The sequence below is a fragment of the Hyperolius riggenbachi genome, chromosome 8 (assembly GCF_040937935.1).
Source record: "Hyperolius riggenbachi isolate aHypRig1 chromosome 8, aHypRig1.pri, whole genome shotgun sequence".
Lineage (NCBI taxonomy): Eukaryota > Metazoa > Chordata > Amphibia > Anura > Hyperoliidae > Hyperolius > Hyperolius riggenbachi.
The window spans coordinates 11,884,171-11,907,581 of record NC_090653.1 but is presented as its reverse complement, the minus strand read 5'-3'; the positions used below and the strand labels follow the sequence as shown (position 1 = coordinate 11,907,581).

The following is a 23,411-nucleotide window of genomic DNA, read 5'->3' as shown; positions in this document are numbered from 1 at the left end:
CTGGTCGTCCTGGGTTTGCGGAAGTCAGTCTGTCGGCGTACAACTGGCTAGAGGAGGGGGAGGATGTCAATCTCCTCTCTAAAGTCTCCACAAGGGCCTGCTGGTATTCTTCCATTTTGACCTGTCTGGCTCTTTCTTCAAGCAGTTTTGGAACATTGTGTTTGTACCGTGGATCCAGAAGGGTATAAACTCAGTAATTGGTGTTGTCCAGAATGCGCACAATGCGTGGGTCGCGTTCAATGCAGTCCTAGGCCGAAGAGGTCATAGCCTAGGGTCACAAAACCTGTTTATTGGGCAATTTCAATGGTGGCGAGTCTGACGTACATAAATCGCAGCAATGGCCGTTAGCAACGTCTGAATCTCACAAAATGTCTCATGCAGGTAGAAGACATATTGTTAGACTTGGGCTCCAAAGATGGGTTCCCTACATCTCTGCAAACCAGAGTTACAGGGCTCCAAATTTGGTAAAATCCCCATAGGCTTTCATTGGGCCTCCTATTTACAGTTCCAAAATCTCACATCTTTTCAAAGGGCAATTACTCAGCAGTGGCAAATTTTCTAGCATTGTAGGGACCCTTAGGGGGAACATGACTGGTGAGTTTCGGGCCCCTAGGCCGAAGAGGTCATAGCCTAGGGTCACAAAAACCTGTTTATTGGGGCTATTTCAATGGTAGTGATGGTGACGTACATAAATCGCAGCAATGGCCGTTAGCAAAGTCTGAATCTCACGAAATGTCTCATGCAGGTAGAAGACATATTGTTAGACTTGGATTCCAAAGATGGGGTCCCTACATCTCTGCAAACCAGAGTTACAGGGGTCCAAAATTGGTAAAATCCCCCATAGGATTTCATTGCCTCCCTATTTCACTTTCCAAAATCTCACATCTTTTCAAAGGGCAATGGCTCAGCAGTACCAAATTTTCTAGCATTGTAGGGACCCTTAGGGGGAACATGACTGGTGAGTTTCGGGCCCCTAGGCTGAAGAGGTCATAGCCTAGGGTCACAAAAACCTGTTTATTTGGGCTATTTCAATGGTAGTGATGGTGGCGTACATAAATCTCAGCCATGGCCGTTAGCAACGTCTGAATCTCACGAAATGTCTCATGCAGGTAGAAGACATATTGTTAGACTTAGATTCCAAAGATGGGGTCCCTACATCTCTGCAAACCAGAGTTAAAGGGGTCCAAAATTGGTAAAATCCCCCATAGGCTTTCATTGGGCCTCCTATTTACCGTTCCAAAATCTCACACCATTTCAAAGGGCAATGGCTCAGCAGTGGCAAAACTCACCAGTCATGATCCCCCTAAGGGTCCCTACAATGCTAGAAAATTTGGTACTGCTGAGCCATTGCCCTTTGAAAAGATGTGAGATTTTGGAAAGTGAAATAGGGAGCCAATGAAATCCTATGGGGGATTTTACCAATTTTGGACCCCTGTAACTCTGGTTTGCAGAGATGTAGGGACCCCATCTTTGGAATCCAAGTCTAACAATATGTCTTCTACCTGCATGAGACATTTCGTGAGATTCAGACGTTGCTAACGGCCATGGCTGAGATTTATGTACGCCACCATCACTACCATTGAAATAGCCCCAATAAACAGGTTTTTGTGACCCTAGGCTATGACCTCTTCGGCCTAGGGGCCCGAAACTCACCAGTCATGTTCCCCCTAAGGGTCCCTACAATGCTAGAAAATTTGGTACTGCTGAGCCATTGCCCTTTCAAAAGATGTGAGATTTTGGAACTGTAAATAGGAGGCCCAATGAAAGCCTATGGGGATTTTACCAAATTTGGAGCCCTGTAACTCTGGTTTGCAGAGATGTAGGGAACCCATCTTTGGAGCCCAAGTCTAACAATATGTCTTCTACCTGCATGAGACATTTCGTGAGATTCAGACGTTGCTAACGGCCATTGCTGCGATTTATGTACGTCAGACTCGCCACCATTGAAATTGCCCAATAAACAGGTTTTGTGACCCTAGGCTATGACCTCTTCGGCCTAGGACTGCATTGAACGCGACCCACGCATTGTGCGCATTCTGGACAACACCAATTACTGGGTTTATACCCTTCTGGATCCACGGTACAAACACAATGTTCCAAAACTGCTTGAAGAAAGAGCCAGACAGGTCAAAATGGAAGAATACCAGCAGGCCCTTGTGGAGACTTTAGAGAGGAGATTGACATCCTCCCCCTCCTCTAGCCAGTTGTACGCCGACAGACTGACTTCCGCAAACCCAGGACGACCAGGAGGGCAGCAAACAACACAAGCCGCAGCTAGTGCCCAAAAGGGAATGGTATCGGCAGTGTCCTTGGAGTGGGAAAATTTTCTGACACCCATGCAGCAGCACACAGAACAGCAAGCGTGCAGATCCACCTCCAACACCGATCGCCTGAAGAAGATGGTCAAGGACTACATGTCAGATGGCGTAGCTGTGTTGAACAATCCATCTGCACCCTTCAACTATTGGGTATCGAAGCTAGACACCTGGCACAAACTGGCAATGTACGCAATAGAGGTGCTGGCTTGCCCGGCAGCCAGCGTTATGTCGGAACGCTGTTTCAGTGCTGCCGGAGGCATCGTCACAGATCGGCGGCGTATCCGCCTCTCCACAGAAAATGCAGACCGTCTGACTCAAATTAAAATGAATCAATCCTGGATTGGAAACGACTACGCAACACTCCCGGACCCCAACCAAGTAACATGAACAATGAACATCTGTGATGGGTTAGCGTTTCCGGTCCCTGTTTATTGAATCTCTCATCTGTATTACATTTATGACTGCATGGCGACAAAATGCAAATTGCTATCCGCACGCTTCTTGTCCTCATGCAAGGCCTGGGTTGTTGTGTCTCAAAGCGTGGCCTTCTCCTCCTGCGCCACCCTCCTCTTGTTCCATCACGTGTGCTGCTGCTGGGTTAGCGTTACCGGTCCCTTTTCCTGGAACCTCTTATATGTATTACATTTATGACTGCATGCCGACAAAAAGCATGTTACCTGTGCAAAGAAAACAGACATTTCCCGCATTTAAAAGACAGTTTTCCCTTTGAAACTTTAAAATCGATTTTCTCAAAAACTATAAGCTCTTTTTGCTAAATTTTTTTTTCCTCTTGTACCCACTCCCAAGGTGCACATACCCTGTAAATTTGGGGTATGTAGCATGTAAGGAGGCTTTACAAAGCACAAAAGTTCGGGTCCCCATTGACTTCCATTATGTTCGGAGTTCGGGTCGAACACCCGAACATCGCGGCCATGTTCGGCCTGTTCGGCCCGAACCCGAACATCTAGATGTTCGCCCAACACTAGTTTAGGGCCCCTAAAATGCCAGGGCAGTATAGGAACCCCACTAATGACCCCATTTTAGAAAAAAGACACCCCAAGGTAATCCGTTAGGAGTATGGTGAGTTCATAGAAGTTTTTATTTTTTTGTCACAAGTTAGCGGAAATTGATTTTAATAGTTTTTTTTCACAAAGTGTCATTTTCCGCTAACTTGTGACAAAAAATAAAATCTTCTATGAACTCACCATACTCCGTACGGAATACCTTTGGGTGTCTTCTTTCTAGAATGGGGTCATTTGTGGGGTTCCTATACTGCCCTGGCATTTTAGGGGCCCTAAACCGTGAGGAGTAGTCTTGAAACCAAATGTCGCAAAATGACCTGTGAAATCCTAAAGGTACTCATTGGACTTTGGGCCCCTTAGCGTACTTAGGGTGTAAAAAAGTGCCACACATGTGGTACCGCTGTACTCAGGAGAAGTAGTATAATGCGTTTTGGGGTGTATTTTTACACATACCCATGCTAAGTGGGAGAAATATCTCTGTAAATGACAATTGTTTGATTTTTTTACACACAATTGTCCATTTACATAGAAATTTCTCCCACCCAGCATGGGTATGTGTAAAAATACACCCCAAAACACATTATACTACTTTTCCTGAGTACGGCGGTACCACATGTGTGACACTTTTTTGCAGCCTAGGTGCGCTAAGGGGCCCAACGTCCTATTCACAGGTCATTTTGAAGCATTTGTTTTCTAGACTACTCCTCGCGGTTTAGGGCCCCTAAAATGCCAGGGCAGTATAGGAACCCCACAAGTGACCCCATTTTAGAAAGAAGACACCCCAAGGTATTCCGTTAGGTGTATGGCGAGTTCATAGAAGATTTTATTTTTTGTCACAAGTTAGTGAAAAATGACACTTGGTAAAAAAAAACCAATAAAAATTAATTTCCGCTAACTCTTGACAAAAAATAAAATCTTCTATGAACTCGTCATACACCTAACAGAATACCTTGGGGTGTCTTTTTTTCTAAAATGGGGTCACTTGTGGGGTTCCTATACCGCCCTGGCATTTTACAGGCCCAAAACCGTGAGTAGTCTGGAAACCAAATGTCTCAAAATGACTGTTCAGGGGTATAAGCATCTGCAAATTTTGATGACAGGTGGTCTATGAGGGGGCAAATTTTGTGGAACCGGTCATAAGCAGGGTGGCCTTTTAGATGACAGGTTGTATTGGGCCTGATCTGATGGATAGGAGTGCTAGGGGGGTGACAGGAGGTGATTGATGGGTGTCTCAGGGGGTGGTTAGAGGGGAAAATAGATGCAATCAATGCACTGGGGAGGTGATCGGAAGGGGGTCTGAGGGTTTGGCCGAGTGATCAGGAGCCCACACGGGGCAAATTGGGGCCTGATCTGATGGGTAGGTGTGCTAGGGGGTGACAGGAGGTGATTGATGGGTGTCTCAAGGTGTGATTAGAGGGGGGAATAGATGCAAGCAATGCACTGGCGAGGTGATCAGGGCTGGGGTCTGAGGGCATTCTGAGGGTGTGGGCGGGTGATTGAGTGCCCTAGGGGCAGATAGGGGTCTAATCTGATAGGTAGCAGTGACAGGGGGTGATTGATGGGTAATTAGTGGGTGTTTAGGGTAGAGAATAGATGGAAACACTGCGCTTGGGTGGTGATCTGATGTCGGATCTGCGGGCGATCTATTGGTGTGGGTGGGTGATCAGTTTGCCCGCAAGGGGCAGGTTAGGGGCTGATTGATGGGTGGCAGTGACAGCGGGTGATTGATGGGTGGCAGTGACAGCGGGTGATTGATGGGTGGCAGTGACAGGGGGTGATTGATGGGTGATTGATAGGTGATTGACAGGTAATCAGTGGGTTATTACAGGGGAGAACAGATGTAAATATTGCACTGGCGAATTGATAAGGGGGGGTCTGAGGGCAATCTGAGCGTGTAGGCGGGCGATTGGGTGCCCGCAAGGGGCAGATTAGGGTCTGATTGATGGGTGGCAGTGACAGGGGGTGATTGATGGGTGATTGACAGGTGATCAGTGGGTTATTACAGGGAAGGACAGATGTAAATAATGCACTGGCGAATTGATAAGGGGGGGTCTTAGGGCAATCTGAGCGTGTGGGCGGGTGATTGGGTGCCCGCAAGGGGCAGATTAGGGTCTGATCTGATAGGTAACAGTGACAGGTGGTGATAGGGGGTGATTGATGGGTGATTGATGGGTAATTAGTGGGTGTTTAGAGGAGAGAATAGATGTAAACGCTGCGCTTGGGTGGTGATCTGATGTCGGATCTGCGGGCGATCTATTGGTGTGGGTGGGTGATCAGTTTGCCCGCAAGGGGCAGGTTAGGGGCTGATTGTTGGGCGGCAGTGACAGGGGGTGATTGATGGGTGATAGGTGATTGGCAGGTGATTGACAGGTGATCAGTGGGTTATTACAGGGAAGGACAGATGTAATTAATGCACTGGCGAATTGATAAGGGGGGGTCTTAGGGCAATCTGAGCGTGTGGGCGGGTGATTGGGTGCCCGCAAGGGGCAGATTAGGGTCTGATCTGATAGGTAACAGTGACAGGTGGTGATAGGGGGTGATTGATGGGTGATTGATGGGTAATTAGTGGGTGTTTAGAGAAGATAACAGATGTAAACGATACATTTGGGAGGTAATCTGACGGCGGGTTTGCGGGCGATCTAATGGTGTGGGTGGGTGATCAGATTGCCCGCAAGGGGCAGGTTAGGGGCTGATTGATGGGTGGCAGTGACAGGGGGTGACAGGGGGTGATTGATGGGTGATAGGTGATTGGCAGGTGATTGACAGGTGATCAGTGGGTTATTACAGGGAAGAACAGATGTAATTAATGCACTGGTGAATTGATAAGGGGGGGTCAGAGGGCAATCTGAGCGTGTGGGCGGGTGATTGGGTGCCTGCAAGGGGCAGATTAGGGTCTGATCTGATAGGTAAAAGTGACAGGTGGTGATAGGGGGTGATTGATGGGTGATTGATGGGTAATTAGTGGGTGTTTAGAGAAGATAACAGATGTAAACGATACATTTGGGAGGTAATCTGACGGCGGGTTTGCGGGCGATCTAATGGTGTGGGTGGGTGATCAGATTGCCCGCAAGGGGCAGGTTAGGGGCTGATTGATGGGTGGCAGTGACAGGGGGTGACAGGGGGTGATTGATGGGTGATAGGTGATTGGCAGGTGATTGACAGGTGATCAGTGGGTTATTACAGGGAAGAACAGATGTAATTAATGCACTGGTGAATTGATAAGGGGGGGTCAGAGGGCAATCTGAGCGTGTGGGCGGGTGATTGGGTGCCCGCAAGGGGCAGATTAGGGTCTGATCTGATAGGTAAAAGTGACAGGTGGTGATAGGGGGTGATTGATGGGTGATTGATGGGTAATTAGTGGGTGTTTAGAGGAGAGAATAGATGTAAACAATGGATTTGGGAGGGGATCTGATGTCGGATCTGTGGGCGATCTATTGGTGTGGGGGGGGGGGTGATCAGATTGCCCGCAAGGAGCAGGTTAGGGGCTGATTGATGGGTGGCAGTGACAGGGGGTGATTGACGGGTGATTGACGGGTGATTGACAGGTGATTGACAGGTGATCAGGGGGATAGATGCATACAGTAAACAGGGGGGGGGGGTGGTCTGGGGGGGGGGGGGGTCTGGGGAGAATCTGAGGGGTGGGGGTGATCAGGAGGGGGCAGGGAGCAGGGGGGGGATAAAAAAAAAATAGCGTTGACAGATAGTGACAGGGAGTGATTGATGGGTGATTAGGGGGGTGATCGGGTGCAAACAGGGGTCTGGGGGGTGGGCAGGGGGGGGGTCTGATGGGTGCTGTGGGCGATCTGGGGCAGGGGGGGAGAAATCAGTGTGCTTGGGTGCAGACTAGGGTGGCTGCAGCCTGCCCTGGTGGTCCCTCGGACACTGGGACCACCAGGGCAGGAGGCAGCCTGTATAATACACTTTGTAAACATTACAAAGTGTATTATACACTTTGTATGCGGCGATCGCGGGGTTAACATCCCGCCGGCGCTTCCGTATAGCCGGCGGGATGTTGCGGCGAGCAAGCGGTGACAGGCGCCGGCGGAGGATCGCGTCACGGATGACGCGATCGCTCCGCCCATGCCCTTAGAAGGACCGCCGCCTCTGTGAGTGAGCCGGTCCTTCAGGGCTCCACTTCCCGGCCGCCTCTGTGCGTTAGGCGGTCGGGAAGTGGTTAAAGGGACATTTAAGTCATAAAAAAGATGAGTTTTACTCACCTGGGGCTTCCAATAGCCCCCTGCAGCTGTCCGGTGCCCTCGCCGTCTCCCTCCGATCCTCCTGGCCCTGCCGGCAGCCACTTCCTGTTTCGGTGACAGGAGCTGACAGGCTGGGGACGCGAGTGATTCTTCGCGTTTCCAGACACATAAGCACCCTCTATGCTGCTATATGGTATATGATATATGCTATAGCAGCATAGATGCCGCTATTGTGGCCAGGAACGGGAAGAATCACTCGCGTCCCCAGCCTGTCAGCTCCTGTCACCGGAACAGGAAGTGGCTGCCGGTGGGGCCAGGAGGATCGGAGGGAGACGGCGAGGGCACCGGGCAGCTGCAGGGGGCTATTGGAAGCCCCAGGTGAGTAAAACTCATTTTTTTTGTTTGACTTAAGTGTCCCTTTAAGTCAATTTATTGACAAATGGGAAATATTTAGCGAACATATATTTATTTTTGTAGTGGAACCTGCTGTTGCCGCCCGCTGTTTTTAGATATTTGAATGGTTGTCACGCTGAGTGTTTTCAGATTTTAATTAATAAGTATGAAGTACGAGTTCCAAACATTGCCTGATCGCGTTTAACATACATTCGTATATCGTTAGCACATAATTAACAGATTCTCTCTCTGAATACGCTTAATGTATTTCAGTGATAGTATAAAAATATTCGCATTCATGCCGGTCGGTGCCATCATTGTGGATTAGCACATCTGACATGTTTTTATGCATTTTTAATTTTGATGTGAAACTTTGCAAACTAATCAGAAGTGACAAACTTTACTCCGACCGTCTATAATCTGTTTCTACAGTTCCACATCTTTCAGAATCAGATCCATTACAAGCTTGTGACACCTCTATAATAGCAGACTGTAAATATATATATAAAAATATTGGAAATACTTCAGTGTCAAAATTTGGTGTTTTTGTTTTGGATCGCCACCTGCTGGTCAGACAAGAATATCATACTTTGTGTAAATGTGCATTATATACAGGTCAAATTTTCAGACCAGCACCCGCAGCCCCGCTACCCGCACCCAACCCGCAACCTGCTTTCTGGTGAATCTGGTACCTGCACCCGCTACCCGATTAAATCAAAACGGGTACCTGAACCCAACCAGGTATCATTTTGAGTAACCCACGGGTACCCGCCCTGATGCCCTGAGCAGGTCTAATTTTTCAGACTCGCACCCAAAGACCCGCTAACCACATCCCGCGCTTAAAAAAAACCCACAAACGCTCTAGGTGTAGATAAGCCCGAAGTGGAAACGTAGCCTAAAGCAAGGGTTCCAGGGAGGCTGGAAGATTTTCAAGGGTTAAAAAGTAGTCTTATACGCCAGAATATATATCTATTTATTTATTTTTTAATTCTATGAATTGATCCCAGTGATTTACCTTAGCAATCTGTAGATTTATGATTTGTCATCAAAATTGTGGTTTAATTTGGGTGTTTGAAAAGTGCGTCGCTCAAGGTTATCCGGACAGCTGACTGGATTCTGCTCACTTGAAGCTCTAGGAATGTATTCTTCCAGCCGTGCGCGCTAATCGCGACCTTTCCCACCATCTGCATTATTCCCGGGAAACCATATGGCAGAAAATCATCATTCACCCTAACTGATTCATCAGCATTAGTGCTTCCCTCACATCGCCATGCTACAGAGACAGGTGTGACTGGTGGGGAGCTCGCGCTGCTGCTGGTGTGTAAAGACGCCACAGGGAAGTGTGGGGTCAGCTTGATCATGTGATAGATTTGTAAGGCTGTGATTGACTGGTGACAACAGAATTAGGGGCGTAACTAGAAATCAGTGGGTCCACCTGCAAAACTTTGGATGGAGCCCCACCCTCCCCTCGCTTTCTGCACAGGTAAACTGAGAACCAGTGTTATTTAATTGGCTAGTGCACACTTAAATGTGTTTTCCCCATGCAGATAAAAACAGACAGCAGTGAAGCACTGCAGCATTTTCCCTATCAGTTACATTAGCCTCTGTGATAAAAAGCATACAAAAAACCGACAGACAAGTGTGTCTTCCCATCCTCAGCTTATTGCACTTACTCTGACTATCTCTGATTGAGCAGAACTGGCTCTGCAGACTCCTCCAGCATCACTACAGTACACAGCACTTGGGGAGGGGTAGAGAGGCTGGGGGCGGGGCTCTGCAGACTCCTCCAGCATCACTACAGTACAGAGCACTTGGGGAGGGGTGGAGAGGTTGGAGGCGGGGCTCTGCAGACTCCTCCAGCATCACTACCGTACACAGCACTTGGGGAGGGGTGGAGAGGCTGGAGGCGGGGCTCTGCAGACTCCTCCAGCATCACTACAGTACACAGCACTTGGGGAGGGGTAGAGAGGCTGGGGGCGGGGCTCTGCAGACTCCTCCAGCATCACTACAGTACAGAGCACTTGGGGAGGGGTGGAGAGGCTGGGGGCGGGGCTCTGCAGACTCCTCCAGCATCACTACAGTACACAGCCCTTGGGGAGGGGTAGAGAGGCTGGGGGCGGGGCTCTGCAGACTCCTCCAGCATCACTACAGTACACAGCATTTGGGGAGGGGTGGAGAAGCTGGGGGTGGGGCTCTGCAGACTCCTCCAGCATCACTACAGTACACAGCATTTGGGGAGGGGTGGAGAAGCTGGGGGCGGGGCTCTGCATACTCCTCCAGCATCACTACAGTACACAGCACTTGGGGAGGGGTGGAGAGGCTGGGGGCGGGGCTCTGCAGACTCCTCCAGCATCACTACAGTACACAGCATTTGGGGAGGGGTCAGGAAGCTGGGGGCGGGGCTCTGCATACTCCTCCAGCATCACTACAGTACACAGCACTTGGGGAGGGGTGGAGAGGCTGGGGGCGGGGCTCTGCAGACTCCTCCAGCATCCCTACAGTACACAGCACTTGGGGAGGCTGGATTCTGCTCACTTGAAGCTCTAGGAATGTATTCTTCCAGCCGTGCCCGCTAATCGCGACCTTTCCCACCATCTGCATTATACCAGGGAAACCGTATGGCAGAAAATCATCATTCGCCCTAACTGATTCATCAGCATTAGTGCTTCCCTCACATCGCCATGCTACAGAGACAGGTGTGACTGGTGGAGAGCTTGTGCTGCTGCTGGTGTGTAAACACGCCACAGGGAAGTGTGGGGTCAGCTTGATCACGTGATAGATTTGTAAGGCTGTGATTGACTGGTGAGAACAGAATTAGGGGCGTAACTAGAAATCAGTGGGTCCACCTGCAATACTTTGGATAGAGCCCCACCCTCCCCTCGCTTTCTGCACAGGTAAACTGAGAACCAGTGTTATTTAATTGTCAGTGCACACTTAAATGTGTTTTCCCCATGAAGGTACAAACAGACAGCGGTGCAGCACTGCAGCATTTTCTCTATCAGTTACATTAGCTTCTCTGATAAAAAGCATACAGAAAGCCGACAGACAAGTGTGTCTTCCCATCCTCAGCTTATTGCACTTACTCTGACCATCTCTGATTGAGCAGAACTGGCTCTCTAGACTTATCCAGCATCACTACAGTACACAGCACTTGGAAAGGGGTAGAGAGACTGGGGGCTGTACACAAGACCCTGCTGAACACTGAATAGGGACTGTCTACAAATCGTTGTCTGCCAAAACTCTGAATGATTCCATATCTGTGGCTGAGCAGATGCAGTCATTAGAACAACTGTGCATAGAATTGTTTTTTCTCTCCTTGCCCTTTTTTGTCAGTCTCTAAGGACAGGGAAAATAAACTTCTCCCTTACAGGGTCCCCTGCAGCTTCTGGGCCCCCCTGCAGCTGCATCCCTTGCAGGGTCTATTGTTACACCCCTGAACAGAAGGTTAGCTAAAGGAAGAATTGCATGATTTAAGAGTGTTGCATAATAAGTACCTCTGAATATGTTTTGATGTTCATATAGTTATGTTTTGACATTGAATTGTTTGTGAACATGAGTGATACTCACAAAACCTGCCTTACACTATGTCCTCTGACACTTTGTTTTCAGCTGTATGCTCCTTTTTGATTGGCCTGATGAAGCAGGATTGAGCCCGTGAAACGCGTTGCCTATTTTTACTGTGGAGTATAAATAAAATTGTTGTTTGACTGTTGATGCCACAGTCCTTCCTTTGTTTGCTTTGTCTGCATGGATGGGATAGGCCCACCACTGCCCCATCGGTTTTAAGCACGTTTAAGTGACTTTTATTCTATTGGCGCCTCTGGAAACCTTCTACATATTGCTAAGTCCACCCTTGGTGGAGGGTTGTACCCATCTTCTTCCCATCTACAGAGAGAGCGACTTTTAATCCTGAGTGGGGTCAGGTTAATCTCCCCACCTGCCTTCACAGTGGTTGCCTAATGGTAACCCTGGTTTGTGAGTATTAAATTGTTATATTGCTCATTATTAATTATCATCTATACAATATCACACTATTGGGCTCTTGGTGTCCCCCCTCCCTTTATCTCGTTACAAGCTAAAGGAAGAAGTTTTAAATCAGGATGATCTAAAACTTTTTGCTTTTGCTGATGGCTAACACGGTACAACACTCTGCTGCTTTAGCTAAAGGAGAAAGTGGCCACAGCAAATCAGAGCTTTAAAGCAAATCTGAAGCCTAAATTAAAATAAAAAACAGATACTGAAGGAGAGGGAAGGCTCTGTGTTCTAATGAGCCTTCTCCCTCCTCTCCCGGTGCCCCCGGTCTCCAGCAGGTTCCTCCATTTGTATCTCCCGCTGGGGGAGACTTTGTCAATCTTCGGAAGCACTCGGGCTTCTGAAGACCGGCTGCTCTGTATTGCGCATGTGCGAGAGAGGGCGATTGCGTGTGCGCAGTATGGACTTTGGAAACCCCGGCTGCTGAATAGGGATGCTCGTTTGGATCCTACGGAAATGCAATTTCCACATTTCCGATCGGAAATTGCATTTCTGCATCGGAAGTCGGAAATACGACTAAGTGCGGTAGGCAGATTTTCACGGAAATCGCAAAATTTTCATGGACATTTCCGCCAATTTTCTCAAAAACTACAAGGTCTTTTTGAAAGATTTTTTTCCCTCTTGTTCCCACTCTTCTGCATAACATACCCTTAAAATGTGCTGTTTCTAGCACCTACGGAGGTTTTGCTATTAACCTCTAAAGTCGGCAGCCATTGACTGTAATGTAAAATGCGAAAATCCACATTACCCATAGGCGGTACGCTGCCGAATTTACAGGTTAATAGCAAAACCCCTATAGGTGCTTCAAACACCAAACTTTTAGGGTAGGTTAAGCAGAAGAATGGGAACAAGAGAGAAACATTTTTTTTTTAAATAGACCTTGTAGTTTTTTAAAAAAGTGATGTTAAAGTCGGAGTAAATTACAGTAAATATCTGCATCAGAATGCGGAAATCGGTAGCGGTAACGGTAATCAGCAATGGCGGAATGCAGATTTTCCGTGGAAGCAGAAATGTACAATTCCGACCATCCCTATTGCTGAAGTCAATAGGGATGGTCGGAATTGTACATTTCTGCTTCCGCGGAGGGCCGGTTCAAGTAACAATTGGGCCCTGGGGCAATTGCCCATTTTTTTCTATGGTAGCTCCGGCCCTGCAGCCACGACCAATTGGTTCCCTGCGGGGGAAGCACTGACACCGGGAGGAGAACAGGAATACTTATTAGCCCTGCTGGTCTATTTGGCTACAAGTTTGGAAGTATTGGATCAATCAGAGAATCAGTAGTGTACGGCGGAAATCTGAATGCCGTGAAATTTTGTAATCACAAGACTTGGATGTATTAGGCCGATCCTAGAATTTGGAAGTGTACTGCAGTTGCCAATCGGAAATTCCATATTCTGCATTTTTATTTATTGTATCTTTATGCACAAAAAAAGAAAAAAAAAATAACATTCCATGGAAATCAGACATTCCAAGGAATTCCGTGACACTTCTGAGAATGCAGAATTCTATCGGAATCAGAAATCCACCCCTCGTTGTCAGTCTCTAGTGTTTATTTTTCCAGAGCGCTTCTTGGGCATTCGTGGCTCAACCTGCATTTGAAAACAAATTGTACTAATACGGGTTTATTAATGACCATCAGAGTCCGGGAGTGCTCCTCGCCTTCTGTTTAGGAGTTAATATCCTGCAGAACGTCGTGTTTCCTCTGCAGAGCGAGGCGGTTCAGGCATGGCCGTTAAATATTCCTTTTTGCACTCCGGCAAGCTGCTGCAGCCAGCCTAACTTCAAATAATGGAAGCAGCCAAGCGTGTAACGGAGGCACTGTAATAACAATTTTTAAAGTCTTCCATAGTTTTAAGGCAGATCTCCGAGAAATAAAAATGAAATCTTGCAAATCCAGCACTTGCCTGATGAACCCTAAACTTATAGTGGCTGTTGTTAATGTTAATAAAAGAATATGTATGTCATTGAACATCTTCTTGAAGATTATAAAATAGCAGTTGTGTGACATAAGATGAGCAAAACCCTGTCTGACATAAAGGGGTCCTTTCATAGGAGGGGTAACTCTGCAGGTCAGGACTCTGCGGTCTTCCTATAGGAGGGGTAACTCTGCAGGGCAGGGCTCTGCGGTCTTCCTATAGGAGGGGTAACTCTGCAGGTCATGGCTCTGCGGTCTTCCTATAGGAGGGGTAACTCTGCAGGTCAGGACTGTGTGGTCTTCCTATAGGAGGGATAACTGCAGGTCAGGACTCTGCAGTCTTCCTATAGGAGCGGTAACTCTGCAGGTCAGGGCTCTGCAGTCTTCCAATAGGAGGGGTAACTCTGCAGATCAGTACTCTGCGGTCTTCCTATAGGATGGGTAACTCTGCAGGTCAGTACTCTGCGGTCTTCCTATAGGAGGGGTAACTCTGCAGGTCATGACTCTGCAGTCTTCCTATAGGAGGGGTAACTCTGCAGGTCTGGGCTCTGCGGTCTTCCTATAGGAGGGGTAACTCTGCAGGTCAGGGCTCTGCGGTCTTCCTATAGGAGGGGTAACTCTGCAGGTCAGGACTCTGCAGTCTTCCTATAGGAGGGGTAACTCTGCAGGTCATGGCTCTGCGGTCTTCCTATAGGAGGGGTCACTCTGCAGGTCAGGGCTCTGCAGTCTTCCTATAGGAGGGGTAACTCTGCAGGTCAGGACTCTGCAGTCTTCCTATAGGAGGGGTAACTCTGCAGGTCAGGACTCTGCAGTCTTCCTATAGGAGGGGTAACTCTGCAGGTCAGGGCTCTGCGGTCTTCCTATAGGAGGGATAACTCTGCAGGTCAGGACTCTGCAGTCTTCCTATAGGAGGGGTAACTCTGCAGGTCAGGACTCTGCGGTCTTCCTATAGGAGGGGTAACTGTGCAGGTCAGGACACTGCACTCTTCCTATAGGAGGGGTAACTCTGCAGGTCAGGACTCTGCGGTCTTCCTATAGGAGGGGTAACTCTGCAGGTCAGGACTCTGCGGTCTTCCTATAGGAGGGGTAACTCTGCAGGTCAGGACTCTGCGGTCTTCCTATAGGAGGGGTAACTCTGCAGGTCAGGACACTGCACTCTTCCTATAGGAGGGGTAACTCTGCAGGTCATGGCTCTGTGGTCTTCCTATAGGAGGGGTGACTCTGCAGATCAGGGCTCTGCAGTCTTCCTATAGGAGGGGTAACTCTGCAGGTCAGGACTCTGTAGTCTTCCTATAGGAGGGGTAACTCTGCAGGTCAGGACTCTGCGGTCTTCCTATAGGAGGGGTAACTCTGCAGGTCAGGACTCTGCGGTCTTCCTATAGGAGGGGTAACTCTGCAGGTCAGGACTCTGCAGTCTTCCTATAAGAGGGGTAACTCTGCAGGTCAGGACTCTGCAGTCTTCCTATAAGAGGGGTAACTCTGCAGGTCAGGACTCTGCAGTCTTCCTATAAGTGGGGTAACTCTGCAGGTCAGGACTCTCTGCTGTCTTCCTATAGGAGGGGTAACTCTGCAGGTCAGGACTCTGCAGTCTTCCTATAGGAGGGGTAACTCTGCAGGTCAGGACTCTGTGGTCTTCCCATAGGAGAGGTAACTCTGCAGGTCAGGACTCTGCGGTCTTCCTATAGGAGGGGTAACTGCAGGTCAGGACTCTGCGGTCTTCCTATAGGAGGGGTAACTCTGCAGGTCAGGACTCTGCAGTCTTCCTATAGGATGGGTAACTCTGCAGGTCAGTACTCTGCGGTCTTCCTATAGGAGGGGTAACTCTGCAGGTCAGGACTCTGCGGTCTTCCTATAGGAGGGATAACTCTGCAGGTCAGGACTCTGCGGTCTTCCTATAGGAGGGGTAACTCTGCAGGTCAGGGCTCTGCGGTCTTCCTATAGGAGGGGTAACTCTGCAGGTCAGGACTCTGCAGTCTTCCTATAGGAGGGGTAACTCTGCAGGTCATGGCTCTGCGGTCTTCCTATAGGAGGGGTCACTCTGCAGGTCAGGGCTCTGCAGTCTTCCTATAGGAGGGGTAACTCTGCAGGTCAGGACTCTGCAGTCTTCCTATAGGAGGGGTAACTCTGCAGGTCAGGACTCTGCAGTCTTCCTATAGGAGGGGTAACTCTGCAGGTCAGGGCTCTGCGGCCTTCCTATAGGAGGGGTAACTCTGCAGGTCAGGACTCTGCAGTCTTCCTATAGGAGGGGTAACTCTGCAGGTCAGGACTCTGCGGTCTTCCTATAGGAGGGGTAACTGTGCAGGTCAGGACACTGCACTCTTCCTATAGGAGGGGTAACTCTGCAGGTCAGGACTCTGCGGTCTTCCTATAGGAGGGGTAACTCTGCAGGTCAGGACTCTGCGGTCTTCCTATAGGAGGGGTAACTCTGCAGGTCAGGACACTGCACTCTTCCTATAGGAGGGGTAACTCTGCAGGTCATGGCTCTGTGGTCTTCCTATAGGAGGGGTGACTCTGCAGATCAGGGCTCTGCAGTCTTCCTATAGGAGGGGTAACTCTGCAGGTCAGGACTCTGTAGTCTTCCTATAGGAGGGGTAACTCTGCAGGTCAGGACTCTGCGGTCTTCCTATAGGAGGGGTAACTCTGCAGGTCAGGACTCTGCGGTCTTCCTATAGGAGGGGTAACTCTGCAGGTCAGGACTCTGCGGTCTTCCTATAGGAGGGGTAACTCTGCAGGTCAGGACTCTGCAGTCTTCCTATAAGAGGGGTAACTCTGCAGGTCAGGACTCTGCAGTCTTCCTATAAGAGGGGTAACTCTGCAGGTCAGGACTCTGCAGTCTTCCTATAAGTGGGGTAACTCTGCAGGTCAGGACTCTCTGCTGTCTTCCTATAGGAGGGGTAACTCTGCAGGTCAGGACTCTGCAGTCTTCCTATAGGAGGGGTAACTCTGCAGGTCAGGACTCTGCTGTATTCCTATAGGAGGGGTAACTCTGCAGGTCAGGACTCTGCGGTCTTCCTATAGGAGGGATAACTGCAGGTCAGGACTCTGTGGTCTTCCTATAGGAGGGGTAACTCTGCAGGTCAGGACTCTGCGGTCTTCCTATAGGAGGGGTAACTCTGCAGGTCAGGACTCTGCGGTCTTCCTATAGGAGGGGTAACTCTGCAGGTCAGGACTCTGCGGTCTTCCTATAGGAGGGGTGACTCTGCAGGTCAGGCTCTGCTGTCTTCCTATAGGAGGGGTAACTATTATTATTATTATTATTTAGTATTTATATAGCGCCGACATATTACGCAGCGCTGTACAGTGTATATATATATCTTGTCACTAACTGTCCCTCAAAGGAGCTCACAATCTAATCCCTACCATTGCCATATGTCTATATTATGTAGTGTAAGTACTGTAGTAGTCTAGGGCCAATTTTTTAGGGGAAGCCAATTAACTTATCCGTATGTTTTTGGAATGTGGGAGGAAACCGGAGTGCCCGGAGGAAACCCACGCAGGCACGGAGAGAACATACAAACTCTTTGCAGATAGTGCCCTGGCTGGGATTCGAACCAGGGACCCAGCGCTGCAAGGCGAGAGAGCTAACCACTACGCCACCGTGCTGCCCTATAACTCTGCAGGTCAGGACTCTGCTGTCTTCCTATAGGAGCGGTAACTCTGCAGGTCAGGACTCTGCAGTCTTCCTATAGGAGGGGTAACTCTGCAGGTCAGGACTCTGCAGTCTTCCTATAGGAGGGGTAACTCTGCAGGTCAGTACTCTGCGGTCTTCCTATAGGAGGGATAACTCTGCAGGTCAGGACTCTGCAGTCTTCCTATAGGAGAGGTAACTCTGCAGGTCAGGACTCTGCGGACTTCCTATAGGAGGGGTAACTCTGCAGGTCAGGACTCTGCGGACTTCCTATAGGAGGGGTAACTCTGCAGGTCAGGACTCTGCAGGTCAGGACTCTGCAGTCTTCCTATAGGAGGGGTAACTCTGCAGGTCAGGACTCTGCAGTCTTCCTATAGGAGAGGTAACTCTGCAGGTCAGGACTCTGCGGACTTCCTATAGGAGGGGTAACTCTGCAGGTCAGGACTCTGCGGACTTCCTATAGGAGGGGTAACTCTACAGGTCAGGACTCTGCAGTCTTCCTATAGGAGGGGTAACTCTGCAGGTCAGGACTCTGCGGACTTCCTATAGGAGGGATAACTCTGCAGGTCAGAAGTCTGCGGTCTTCCTATAGGAGGGGTAACTCTGCAGGTCAGGACTCTGCGGTCTTCCTATAGGAAGGGTAACTCTGCAGGTCAGGACTCTGCAGTCTTCCTATAGGAGGGGTAATTCTGCAGGTCAGGACTCTGCGGTCTTCCTATAGGAGGGGTAACTCTGCAGGTCAGGACTCTGCGGTCTTCCTATAGGAGGGGTAACTCTGCAGGTCAGGGCTATGCGGTCTTCCTATAGGAGCGGTAACTATGAAGATCAGGACTCTGTGGTCTTCCTATAGGAGGGGTAACTATGAAGGTCAGGACTGTGCTGTCTTCCTAAAGGAGAGGTAACTCTGCAGGTCAGGACTCTGCGGTCTTCCTATAGGAGGGGTAACTCTGCAGGTCAGGACTCTGCGGTCTTCCTATAGAAGGGGTAACGCTGCAGGTTAGGACTCTGCAGACTTCCTATAGTAGGGCTAACTATGCAGATCAGGACGTTGCGGACTGCCTATAGGAGGGGTAACTCTGTAGGTTAGAACTCTGTGGTCTTCCTATAGGAGGGGTAACTCTGCAGGTCAGGACTCTGCAGTCTTCCTATAGGAGGGGTAACTCTGCAGGTCAGGACTCTGCACTCTTCCTATAGGAGGGGTAACTCTGCAGGTCAGGACTCTGTGGTCTTCCCATAGGAGAGGTAACTCTGCAGGTCAGGACTCTGCGGTCTTCCTATAGGAGGGGTAACTGCAGGTCAGGACTCTGCGGTCTTCCTATAGGAGGGGTAACTCTGCAGGTCAGGACTCTGCAGTCTTCCTATAGGAGGGGTAACTCTGCAGGTCAGGAGTCTGCGGTTTTCCTATAGGAGGGGTAACTCTGCAGGTCAGGACAGAGTCTGCGGTCTTCCTATAGGAGGGGTAACTCTGCAGGTCAGGCCGCTGCGGTCTTCCTATAGGAGGGGTAACGCTGCAGGTCCGGACTCTGCAGTCTTCCTATAGGAGGGGTATTTCTGCAGGTCAGGACTCTGCAGACTTCCTATAGTAGGGCTAACTCTGCAGATGAGGACGTTGCGGACTGCCTATAGGAGGGGTAACTCTGTAGGTTAGAACTTTGTGGTCTTCCTATAGGAGAGGTAACTCTGCAGGTCGGGACACTGCGTTCTTCCTATAGGAGGGGTAACTCTGCAGGTCAGGACACTGCGGTTTTCCTATAGGAGAGGTGATTCTGCAGGTCAGGACTCTGTGGTCTTCCTATAGGAGGGGTAACTCTGCAGGTCAGGACACTGCGGTTTTCCTATAGGAGGGGTAACTCTGCAGGTCAGGACTCTGCAGTCTTCCTATAGGAGGGGTAACTCTGCAGGTCAGGAGTCTGCGGTTTTCCTATAGGAGGGGTAACTCTGCAGGTCAGGACAGAGTCTGCGGTCTTCCTATAGGAGGGGTAACTCTGCAGGTCAGGCCGCTGCGGTCTTCCTATAGGAGGGGTAACGCTGCAGGTCCGGACTCTGCAGTCTTCCTATAGGAGGGGTATTTCTGCAGGTCAGGACTCTGCAGACTTCCTATAGTAGGGCTAACTCTGCAGATGAGGACGTTGCGGACTGCCTATAGGAGGGGTAACTCTGTAGGTTAGAACTTTGTGGTCTTCCTATAGGAGAGGTAACTCTGCAGGTCGGGACACTGCGTTCTTCCTATAGGAGGGGTAACTCTGCAGGTCAGGACACTGCGGTTTTCCTATAGGAGAGGTGATTCTGCAGGTCAGGACTCTGTGGTCTTCCTATAGGAGGGGTAACTCTGCAGGTCAGGACACTGCGGTTTTCCTATAGGAGAGGTGATTCTGCAGGTCAGGACTCTGTGGTCTTCCTATAGGAGGGGTAACTCTGCAGGTCTTCCTATAGGAGAGGTGACTGTTCCGTGTTTATAGGAAGATGGGAATTACTAAGCATTCCATTCTCTAGAGAGTACATATTCAAACCCGTGTTTTAAGCTTACAGATAGTTTAGGAAAGTTGTCTGCACATTGAAATGGACAGACATTAAACTGTGAGAAAAGTTTTGCTGCACTAGTATTTCTTACAGCTCAAGTCTCATTCTATTCTAAGAGTGGGGTTCTGCTTTAAGTACTATTAACAAAAAGTAACTTTCCCTCAAAAGAACAGGAAACAAATTGCAGAAGCACCCTGGAGACTTCCCGAAACAGAAGCCATGTCATTAGCCCCCCCACCCCCCCACCCTCTGACTCTCAGACTCGTCCTTTGTCTGTCTGCCCCAGGGTGGAAAAGTTCAATCATTAATATGGTGCCATTCCTCCGATTACCCAGAATTCCCTTGCAGATAATGTCCTACTGGCTAACCTAGAGAGCTGAGCGGCCACCCAGCAGACAAACGGCCTCACTGACCTACATAATAATTTCCTTAATGGTCTTAATGAGAGCCGACATCTCAGCCGCGAGGCTCCTAAATTGCTAATGAAGCGGAGAATAATTATTGTGATTATCTTTATTATAAATATGGTTTGGAAGTAAGCATATTTCCAACCTGATTTGATCCGGTCGTGGGGAAAGGCATTTCACTTAATAGCCATAGACTCTTCCGATATCAGCTGACGCCACTGAACCGTCTGATGTGTTGTGCAATAGTGATATTCCCTGGAACACAGGCCACTCTATTGTAGAAAGGGTTTGGTGGTTCTTCCAGGGACCAACAGGGCCGGATTTCTGGAGAGGTCACAAAGGCCCAAGTCTTGGGTGGCAGTAGCCCAAGGAGGAACCTGAACATGAAAGATGGGTTGCTAAATATGGAAGGGGAGGCTGAAAAAGGGACACATGGAAGAAGGGAAACTAATTCCCAAAGGAGCTGTTCATGAAAGTGCGGGGCTGCACTAAATGCATGTTACACATGGAAGAGGGGCAGCACATGAAATGGGAGGGGGCTGCTGTACATGGATGTTACACATGGAAGAGGGGGCTGCGCATGTAATGGGAGGGGTCTGCTGTACATGGAGGATACACATGGAAGAGGGGGCTGCACATGGAATGGGAGGGGTCTGCTGTACATGGAGGATACACATGGAAGAGGGGGCTGCACATGGAATGGGAGGGGCTGCTGTACATGGAGGATACACATGGAAGAGGGGGCTGCACATGGAATGGGAGGGGCTGCAGTACATGGATGTTACACATGAAAGAGGGGGCTGCACATGGAATGGGAAGGGCTGCAGTACATGGATGATACACATGGAAGAGGGGGCTGCACATGGAATGGGAGGGGGGCTGCTGTACATTAAAGGGGAGCCACAACATACTTGGCCTAGGGGGACAAAAAGTATAAATCTGAGAAATCGAGAGAGACCAGGAGACCAATGGCGCAGTATCATTAGGTATTAGAGAAACTTAATTATATATGATTATACAGTAAACTCACAAAGGCGGGTTGCCATTCCTGCAACCACAGTATAGGCCTGCGGGGAATAAACTGTCCCTGCTCGGTGCTCCAGGTCCTGCTGGGTACTGGACGGTAGCACTCCTGTAGTTCAATGCACTTTCCAGAAAACTGTAAAGCTACTACCTCCAAAGGAGGTCTGACTGACAGAAGGGTAGGGTGGAGGCTCCCAAAATATATGGATTTTAAAACTTAATGTGTAAATGAGAGGTAATTGCTCACCTCTCCAGGGGATACAGACATCAGTTTACCTGGAAAAATATCTATTCAGAAAATTGACAATGCGTTTCACAGGTCAGGTCCCGCTTCCTCAGATCAATTCCTTAGCACGATAAGGAGTAGAGTGTAGGCGCCTCAATCCCACCCCGCTATCACTCTCCAATGAGGGGCCATAAACAAATAAATAGCACATTTTTTCCAGAATAAAATGAGCCATAAATTACTTTTCTCCTATGTTGCTGTCACTTACAGTAGGTAGTTCTATCTGACAGAAGCGACACGTTTTGGACTAGTCCATCTCTTCATGGGGGATTCTCAGGGATTTATTTATTTTCAAAAGCACTTAGTGAATGACAGTTGCTCTGTTCAACTGCCAAAAAAACTTTGTAGCGAGCAGGGAGGCTGGCCAGCATCATTGTTTAATTCCTTTTTAGGGAATATCTTTAAAAAGAATAAAAGCCTTGCTGAGAATCCCCTATGAAGAGATGTACTAGTCCAAAACCTGTCATTTCTGTCAGATTTCTGCTACCTACTGTGACAGCAACATAGGAGAAAAGCTCATTTTACTCTGGAAAAAAAGTACTTCTTATTTGTCTGTTTGCACGTATTTTACATTTTACAATTTTTTGCCAGAGGACAGAGAGGGAATAAGAACAGATATCTCCAAAAAAGTAACTTCAGCAATATCCTGTGCAGAAACAAAACCACGGACAGCCATAACACACGTACGCGAGAAAGGATGCTGTTTTTAGAGGGGAAGGGGGCTCTGACCAGGGAAAGGGGGAGCAACTAGAGTGTTTGCCATAAGCTCTATATTACCCAGATACGCACCTGTTCTTACAGCAAACTGCCCTGAATGTATTATTAGAGCGAGCCCAGGTGGAGGAGGAACGCTATTGATTTTTAGCCGTTTAGGGGCCGGCGGGAGGTAAGGTGGAACCCCGCAGTTAGTTAGTCTGAGCACTGCTGGTATTTGGTACATTCTATGGAGACGTAGGTGGCAGAAGACTTACAGCCATGTAAACAATAATGCGACAGACCTGCCTAATAAAGTTCAGGAGAGTAAGCAGCACCTGGACTCGGAGAGAGGAACAGCGGAGGGTGGATGTAAAGCGGACGCTTAATTCACTTACTGCTTAAAGAGTTTTGTTTGACTGCAAGTTCCGGATTACATTAAAAGTTCACTTCTCAGCAAAGAAAGAAATCTGAAGCCGAGAACTTTATAGCATCCCTAAAGCGAGAGAAAGCAAAAATGAGATACTCACCTGTGCACATACCTCCCAACTTTTTGAGATGAGAAAGAGGGACACTTAAGCCACGCCCCTGCCAGACCCCTGATCATGCCCCCATCACACCCCTAGTCACACATACCATAAAGATTTAATAAGACAAATATGTTGTTTTATAATTCAAACCACACTGGTCCTCTCTATCCAGGTTTATTTTCCTTCATATTAACATTTTAAAATTAGTAATATATCAGTTTAAAGGATGGGAATACAAGTTAGAGTCAATCACATTTTTTTTAGTAGAGAAATATATATATTTACATAGAAGGAGGGACAAAGTCCTGAAAGAGGGACAAATGAGGAGGACAGAGGGACAGGGCTCCCAAAGAGGGACAGTCCCTCCGAAAGATGGACAGTTGGGAGCTATGTGTGTAGAGGGAATGCTCTGCACCCCGTGGAGCTCCCCAGTCCTCTCTGTGTGCCC

General features: G+C 48.8%; 1 protein-coding gene across 6 annotated transcripts in view; it reads left to right on the top strand.

Moving 5' to 3' along the window:
• PCDH11X (protocadherin 11 X-linked) overlaps nucleotides 1–23,411 on the top strand; it is a 1,835,932-nt gene that overhangs the window by 1,699,784 nt on the left and 112,737 nt on the right. The window lies entirely within an intron of this gene.